An 8,607-nucleotide genomic window follows, 5' to 3' on the forward strand; every position below is an offset into this window, starting at 1 on the left:
TTCCTACATCAAACCACACAGCAGACATCCAAACCTACCCAAAACAGATGTTACCACTGGCTCCCAAACCCATTGCTCTTTTTTGGGGTCTCCATGATGATTGCATAAAGCTGCAATGAGCTCAGGAAGTCTGTCCTCCACCTCCTGCCACCCCTCCGTGGAATTGATGATTAGCCTAGCCACACTTCCTGCTAACCATTTGCAGTTTGCACCATGCCAGAAGCTTCCTGACAGATCTATCCTCTCAATGTCACTCTCTTACTCCACTGTCTTTCTATCACACAGCCATTAGGGCATGTCTAAATACAGTTTCCTTCATAGCTCCTCTCTGTGAAGTCAAGACCAAGCCCAAGGCTGTCCACAAGCCCCTCCACATGTCTCTCCACCTATCCCATCTCCACAACCCAGCACTCACAGCCTGAATTTCAAACTCTGTCAGCGGTCCCTTCCTAGAGTCCTGCACAGATGCAGATTTGGACTCAACACCTGTGCCTCAAGGAGGCCTCTGCCTCTGACATCTACCCAGCCAGCCCTCATGGCAAGCCCAGGAGATGTCTTTCAAGGAGAACCAACTATGATTCATTCCCCCACCTAGCTGCACAAGTTTCACCTATGAGACTAAGGGCATCTGAATGGGAGGCATCATCATCCTTTACTCTTAGGCTGTCCAATAATGAGAAGCAGACCAATCACTTATATCCCAGGTGGGCCCAGTATTCTGGGAACTGAACGTTGTGCTCAGTGCTGCTCTCAGAATAGAGCTCTGCTGACAAACAGGTGAGAGAGGCCAAAATGGACTTATCCTCATTGGGCCTAACATGGAGGAACACATGGGTTTCCCAAACTGAACAGTGCCTTAAACAGAGTTGAGACTGGAGATAGAGGGCTCATGGATGAAAGAGAAACAGGAAAGGCTATAGGGGCAGTCACCTCTGCGAAGATGGCATGGTGCTCCAGGTCCACATTGTGAAGTTGAGCCTGGAGGAAATCTGCAAAGGAGTGGTGCTGCTGCTTGCTCCAGTATTTGTGTGACAGCGCCTGCCCCACAAATGAGCCCAGAGTGGAGGTGCTCAGCTGCACCACAGCATCTGGTGTGGCACAGTACAATAGGATCAGCTTGGCCTCCTCAGACACCCTGTGGTACATCTCCTCCATCAGGTCCCCAGGGCCCTGCCTCTTCACAGCCTGCAGTACCACGCAGGCACAGACATTGGAATGGAAGCTGATAAAGACATCAGCAGGGCTGTACTTGTGCCCAGCAAGGAATTGATGGGCCTTCACATCAGCAAACTGCTCTTCCTACTGCATGAGCTCCTGCACGATGTTCTTCTGCCACACCTGCAGCACTGAGCTGAGTTCCAGGTAGTGCTAGTTAATGAGGGGCATGGAGAACTGATCGTACACCATATTTTTCTCCTCAATGACAAGCAGGTGGAAGTCAGGGTGGACCCGACCCTTGACATGATGGGTGCCAAGCCCAAGGTCAACATACTTCTTATCCCCAAGGTAGATGTAGTACTGGTTGAGTGTATCGTACAGGCTCTCATAGAGGAGCTGCAGGTTCAGCAGCACCACCATCTTTCTTGTCTTCTTGCAGATCTTCACCTGGTTGATGTTTCTGCAGATCTGGGTGTATTCCTGATCCTGGGGAAAACTGGAACCAAAGATGATCTCGGGCTACTGGTCCTTACTGAAGAATGATTACTGCAGGATCTGCAGGGCCATGTAGTTTTTGGTCAGTATGAGCAAGTAGCAGGATTCAGCTTCTTCCAGTTCCCCAACTCTGCTTGATGAGTTCCAGGGTGCTGACTGACCTCTCCCATGCACCTGGCCTCAGGTAAACTGGCCATGAAGATGTCCAAAGCAGGGATGTCATCTTTGCCCCTGAAGTTCTGAAGGACTGCCTGTGCAATATCCTGTGGAGAAGGCTTCTTGTTAGATGCTCTGGCAGTGGCAAAGACCATCTTGATGAGGCTATAGTAGTTGTGAAGCCCAAAGAATTCCTTGTTATGCCTGCTGCACACTGTTTCATAGGCTTTGGCAAAAGGAGCGAAGTACCCTTGGACCCTGTCCTGCACCAGGCTGTCTGAAGAGCAGATCCCTCTGGCACTCTCTATGAGCTCCTTCTCACTGGGGCTGCCGTGGGACACAAAATACCCTGGTTCATCTTGGCAGGGTCAAGAGCCCAGTTGGAAATACCTATGAAGCCAACTTTTTGGTGGGGGGCAGGATCACCTTCAATGCACCCATCTTCCAGCAGTGGGTGCACAGCCTTCAGGGAAATTTTCGGGGAATCTTCTGCCAAGCCAACCTCATCCAACACCACCATAGGCACATACTGCTGCAGGTCCTTACCCTACTGAAAGTGAGCACACTTCTTGAATGTGTTCATGATTCCATGTGGGGGTTCAGTGGGGGCTACACTGGAATGACACCAGTTGGACCTGCTTCAGGCTGCGGAATAGATTGGAGTGTGAGGCCTGGCCCTGTATGGCATCTGCCATGATGGTCTTGGCAAGAGATTTGGAGCTTCCAGGCTTTCCCGCCAGGAAGAGGGGTATCTTTAGCTCAGTGCAGATGATCATCATGAAGAAGTTTTCCTTCAGAGCCAGGTTCCTGGCTATGGTTTTTCTCAGAGGCATCTCACTCAGGAAAAGATCCTGTGCATGCATGATCTCATCTAGGATGACCCTGCCGTCATCATATGGTTGTGGAAAATACCTGCAAATGGCTCTGCAGTAGGATTCCTTCTCCTTTAGGGATTCATGGTAACAGACCCCCACATCCAGCACCAGAGACCAGAAGATGGGGTCTCTTCTGAAGTTATTTTTGCTGACACTGATCTCACAGAGAAAGGTGTTCAGCTTCACCAATAGTACTTTGCTGTGGCCATGAAACCAAGTGAACACCTTCACACAGCACTCCAATCCCAGAGGCTGACAAAACTGCACTTACTTTCAGCATTGCTCATGAACCTCTGAGAGGCAGAGAGCACTTCTGTGATCACATGAGTCTCATCCTCACTGATCCTGATGTAGTCCAGCAGTATCTGCACCATCTGCTGGATGTAGAGCTTTTCAGCAGTATTGTTCAGCTGCCCTAAATTTCACACTAGAGGAATTAGCCTCAGGGACAGGGCATGGACAGGGTACACCAGCTGCCTAAGGGGAATAGAGCACAGTCTGTCTGCTGTCTTCTCTGCACTGACCCTGTATCCCAAACCACCTGACTCCAAATGGCAGATGGTCTCCTGGGAGTGCTTCCTATAAGAATTGCAGGCAGCTATGATGTATGTGCAAGCCTAAGTCCTCCTCCAGGGACTGGCCTTCCACAGTCTAGTCACACAAGACTTCCTTAATACAGCTTATGGCTTCTGTTGTGTTGGCTTTGTCAAAAAACAAGATGGTGTCTAACTGGTGTTGGTTCTTATTGGATAAGGCAGTTTTCTCAGCCTCTAAGTCTTTGGAGTGAATCATGGCTGCAGTTGTTCCTCCATGGACCTTGACTGGTTTTATGGTCTTAGCCCAGGCATTAGCATGCTGCAGATCATTAAGGAGTTTAATGAGCCTGGCTTTCCCACAGCCGGTTTCTCCCATGGTGATAACCGGGATGCCACACCAGAACCGCATTTAAATTGCCAGAATCTTGAGCATGTTGTCTATTGTAAGATCATATATTTCATCAGAGATAAGGGCCTGAGGAATTCTTAGTAGCTGGCAGAAGTCTCAAGAGTTTCTCATGTCTGAGAAGGTTATCAAAGTCAACATTGAAGGAAACCCCCTGAAGTAACAACCCCCTGTACAGTTCTTCTGTCATGGCATCTTTCCTAATTATCTCCCCATTGAGATGGTTGATAGCATCAATGCTGCCATTCTCATTGTGTCAGAGATGGTACCTATGAATGTCATGGTCTCATGGTCACCAATGAAGAACACATATGGGTGAGGCTCTGACTACCACCTCCTCCAGAGAGTGAATGGGGCAAGTTCTTCTTCATCAACCCCATCCATGGTGACTGTGTGCTTCCCTTGGCTTTGGATAGAAGTATGAAGTGTTGGTGTAGCAATGTCTCTTGCCATGACAATCATAAAGGTAACCACAAAGTTCTTGAAGCCCTGTAGTATATCTCCAGTAAAGTCTGCATTGCAGAACAAAGAGGCCTCACAGTCCTTGAGCTGAAAGTTGAGGAACAAAACAAAGTTCTGAAGCTCAGAATAGGAGGGGTTTATGACCCCACAATATATTAGAAGGTGCTGGATGCACTCTCATGAGTCTTCTTGATATTGAAATGTGTCTAGGTTTTGTTTTGATGGAATCTTTTTAAATATTGGAAAGGTCATTGGAAAGTAGCACTGCAGAACTCTCTCTCATCTATTCCAGCCTCTATGAAGCTCCTCTCAGGGCTCAGCTCCATAGCTGTCACTTCTTTGGGAGGTTTGCAGGTGACTCTGGGAAGATGTCAAAAAACTGAACTGAGGGACATGTGGATTCTGCAAAGAAGAGACATAAATAGAAGTTAGAATTTATTTTCCTGAAAGACACCCATATGTGTTAACCCTCCATGTGGTCTCCTTTGGATAGGCCTTTATGAAAACACTCACTTGAATACATGTGGCTTTCTGCAGCCTCTTGTTCACATAGGCTGGCATCTGCATTTTAGAGCATTACAGAAGCTCAACTACGGCAGCTGCATTATGAGCCAGAAAGCTATTTCCAATCCTGTGGCTTGATCTCTCCACCATGCATGAACACATGTGCAACAAAAGGCACATTTTCACAGCTGACCTATTTTTTTTCAGGTTTTCATGCAGTCTCAGCTAACAGATTTCCATAAATGAAGTCTCAATGCCATCTTCACTAGCAGTAAGGGAGACAGTGGCCATCAACAGAGGAATCTCCCACACTCAGAATGCCTGGGATTCAACCCATACATAGGACCAATCTGACATATCCAGACAAATCCAAGATACTATCAATCAACACGAGAGTATCATCATTATAGATATCATTAAGATTTAAGTCCAAGCACGCAGTTTCCCTTACATGTACTCATAGCTCCCCTAAGGTGAAAGTGGAAAACAATTAAGATGTGTCAACCCAGGCTACAGGCCACAGAATCAAAGATGTGCCATGACCACCTGCAAATGCCCTGTGTAAATACCAGCTTTGTAGACCTTTTTGGCAGTACTGAGTTTCCTTTGGGAATTTCAATGATATATAAATGGAATGGGTTCCAAAGCCACATTTTCCCACTTATATCCATTAGGTATTGTAAAATGAGGATTTTGAAAAGAAAGACCCAAGTTCCAGTCTGTTCCTAAAGACATAGAAGCATGGGTTTGAAAATACACAATTGCCAACCATTCTTCCCAAACCCCTGCACCCTCCTGTCTTCTTCCTTGAGATAAGGGTACTGACTACAGGCAAGTGAAGAAGGAAGGGACTCTTCATACAAGGAGAAGCAGATGGGGCCCCGGGAATGTGAGACTTCTGATGTAGCCATTCAGTTGCCATGTGGGCACTTACCAAAGCAGTCACATCAAATTGGGTGTATTCCAATACTGAGCATCCAAGAAAGAAAGCAGGGAGCCCAGGACCTGGCCCTCATCCACCTGAGAGTCAGTCAACTGAACAATCTTTAAAGACACCTTTTCACTGATAAATTTCTTTTTCATTTTTTCATGCAGTCACTTCACATAGAGAGATTTCTGTGTAATGTTAAAACAAGGAAATTAGATCCTAAGCCTCTGGATCCAAGAAGAACAGATTCAGATATATCAGAAGTTACTTCTCTGCCAAGAGCAGTAGCACATGCCTATAATCCCAGGAGCTTGGGATGCCAAGATAGGATGATTATACGTTCAAGGCCAGTCTCAGTAACCTAGTAAGGCCCCAAACAACTTAGTGAGACCATATCTCAAAATATAAAATGAAAAAGGCTGGGGTAGGGCACCCCTGGGGTAAATCCCCAGTTAAAAATTTTTAAAAAGTTACTTCTCCGTATAAAATTCAAAACTGATACAACAGAACATCATATTAGAGAACAATTCCACCATGAAACCAGAGTCCTGAGCTGTCACCAACCCAGCATCCTCACATTCTCCATGATGACAGTGATGGAAGTGTAATAAAGTAAAAGCATAGGCATTTTCCTTGGGGGAGGAGAGAGCCGGTTGTGTCTGGAAAGGGCACAGTGATTCTCACAGGTTGAAGTCAACAGAATGGAATTCACCACCTCTTTCCAAGGAAACATAACAGTGACTAAAAGGAAGGTACAAAGGCACTCTTCTCCTGGAGCCAGAGCAGCTGTGCCTCTTCTGCTCACACCAACACTGTTATACTCGAATTCAGGACCCCCCCAAAACCACCAGAGACCAAGATCTATGTAAACAGCAAAGAGGTGTTTATTGTGAGCTAGCTCGGTCCTCCGCACGTACACAGCAACTGGTGACACTGAAAGGCCCCGAGCCCAGGGATTGCAGCAGTTTTATACATTCTTTGGAGAAGGCAGGGACCCCCACATACATCATAGCATCTCTTAGCAAATCATCACACACCTCGAGAAAATCAAATAACAACTCTAAAACAGGATTAGCACATTCACTGGTGGGAACAAGTTGGGTAGGGGTGATTGGTTACTACAAAAGGGGGATTCATTTGAACTCATTGGTTTAAGCCAAGAGGGGTGTTCATGCTGAATTACATGGTTTCCCAACACCATAAACTACTGGGAGGGTCATCTGGTACCCCGGGTATTTCCCTGTCTCATGCTGATTGGTGGCTGCTAGGAGGTTACTATGGGTCTCCACCTAGCTGACTGAGTCAGGGACACCTGGCACAGCAGATCTCTCCTGTTATTTGTAGACAAGCCACTTAGCAGGGTGGGAATGTGCCTAGGAGCACTCTGTGGGTCTTTCCAAAAACAAAGGTCATGTCCCTTGTTTGGATGGGCTTTACTCTGAGATAGAGGCTAGTTTTTCAACACAACCTGGAAAAGGTCAAAGGAGGTTATGCAGGAAAAAAATGTGTAGAGAAGTCCACACGAGGAGAGGAGCAGGGCTCCCAGGAATTGCAACCTGGGTGGAAAAAATCTAGGGGATGCACTGATTGCAGGGAGTCAGACCCTCCTGAGACTCACTTTCCCACCTGCAGAGGGGTGTCATCTGAGGTGTCCACTGCTACAGAAGCAAGGGTCACTGGGAAGCCCTGAGAAACTGCCTGCCCACCCCAGGGCTCTCATTACTTCTGCTCTCTCCAAGGCCACGATCCCCACACACATCTGGTCTCTGAACACAACTGCCACTAACAAGGTCTGTACTGGGACCCGGTAGTGATATGCCAAGTAGGCCTGGATGGCATGGAGGGGTGCTTGGGGGATGAGGTGGACTTTGTGCTGGCTGAAAGCTGAGGGCAGGGAACAGCACTCCTGTGATGTCACATACCACCACCAGCTGGTAGTTCTCCCAGGGACACTGTGTGCACAGGCTATGGAAGAGGGCCTTTGCCTGGCAGGCCACCTTGTAGCTAAGCTAGTCTGTGAACAGCAGGCTGTAGACCTTTTGCCCCCGGGAAACTGGGGCCAGGCCATGGTGCAAGAGCAGGGCCACCTCCTCAAACATGGTCCCTGGGGTACAGAGTAGCACCTCATTGAATGTGGGCAAGGGATGGCCTGGGGCCTGCATGTAGATGGCCAGGGCGGCCAACAGCACCTCAGAGTGGCCACACATGACCAGGTTGGGCTGGCCAGCCTGCAGGCTCTCAAGGAGAGACTGCTCCACAGGAGGCCAACCCATCCTGGCCAGGTGAGCCAGACAATAGCCAAGGGCCTCCAGGTCCAGGTAGCCAGGTACTCATGCTTTCCAGGGACTGTTCCATGATAGCTTGGTCACCAGGCTGATCTTAGAGGATTGCAATGGTGGTAATTCTTCCATCACTGTCCTCACACAGTGTCTGGCGGCCTCCTTGAACCCCTCGATGGCCCTTATGATGTCAGCTTGGGCGTAGTTGTCTTTGATGAAGGACAGAATCATGAGGGCAGCTTTGCTGGGACTCTGCTTCCTGAGCTCAGTGGTCAGGTGGACCAGCTGCTCAGCCATGTAGAAGTTGAGGTAGAATTGCTCCCTGTAATTCCTGCTAACTAGCTCCTTCCAGTCTTCCAGGAAGTGCTCCATCTGCCTACAGAGGGCTTCCAGCAGCTGGGTGACATCCCCACTCTCTGTCAGCTGGCTTACCAACTCCAAGTGGAAGTTCATACAGATGGAGAAGCCATTCCTGGGGCAGCAGTAGACCTTGGCAGTCCAGGTTTGGAACAGCAAGTTTCTCACAGAATATAGGTTCAGGAAGGCTTGCAAAAGCCACTGCACAGGCAGAATAACTGGGGGAAACAGAGGCATGAGGCAGATGTCACAGTAAGCTACTGCAGGGGGACATACCAATCTAGACACACACGAGTTCTACTTCAAGTGGCTTGGGTTCACTCCTCCCATAGGGTCACTAGGAAACATGATCAGCCTAGGGAGAGAGCAGCCACCTTCTGGAAGAGATCAGGTGGCAGATAAGAATGCAGACTGTGGGCTGGGCTGTGCTCAGTGGTAGAGCACTTGCTTA

General features: G+C 48.3%; 2 pseudogenes; both read right to left on the reverse strand.

Moving 5' to 3' along the window:
• Window positions 1-4,655, reverse strand: LOC144373538 (E3 ubiquitin-protein ligase RNF213 pseudogene; annotated as a pseudogene).
• A 1,946-nt stretch (window positions 4,656-6,601) lies between these two features.
• On the reverse strand, window positions 6,602-8,393 carry LOC144373539 (E3 ubiquitin-protein ligase RNF213 pseudogene; annotated as a pseudogene).
• Window positions 8,394-8,607: the final 214 nt, after the last annotated feature.

Source organism: Ictidomys tridecemlineatus, unplaced genomic scaffold, assembly GCF_052094955.1.
Source record: "Ictidomys tridecemlineatus isolate mIctTri1 unplaced genomic scaffold, mIctTri1.hap1 Scaffold_42, whole genome shotgun sequence".
NCBI classification, from domain to species: Eukaryota; Metazoa; Chordata; class Mammalia; order Rodentia; family Sciuridae; genus Ictidomys; species Ictidomys tridecemlineatus.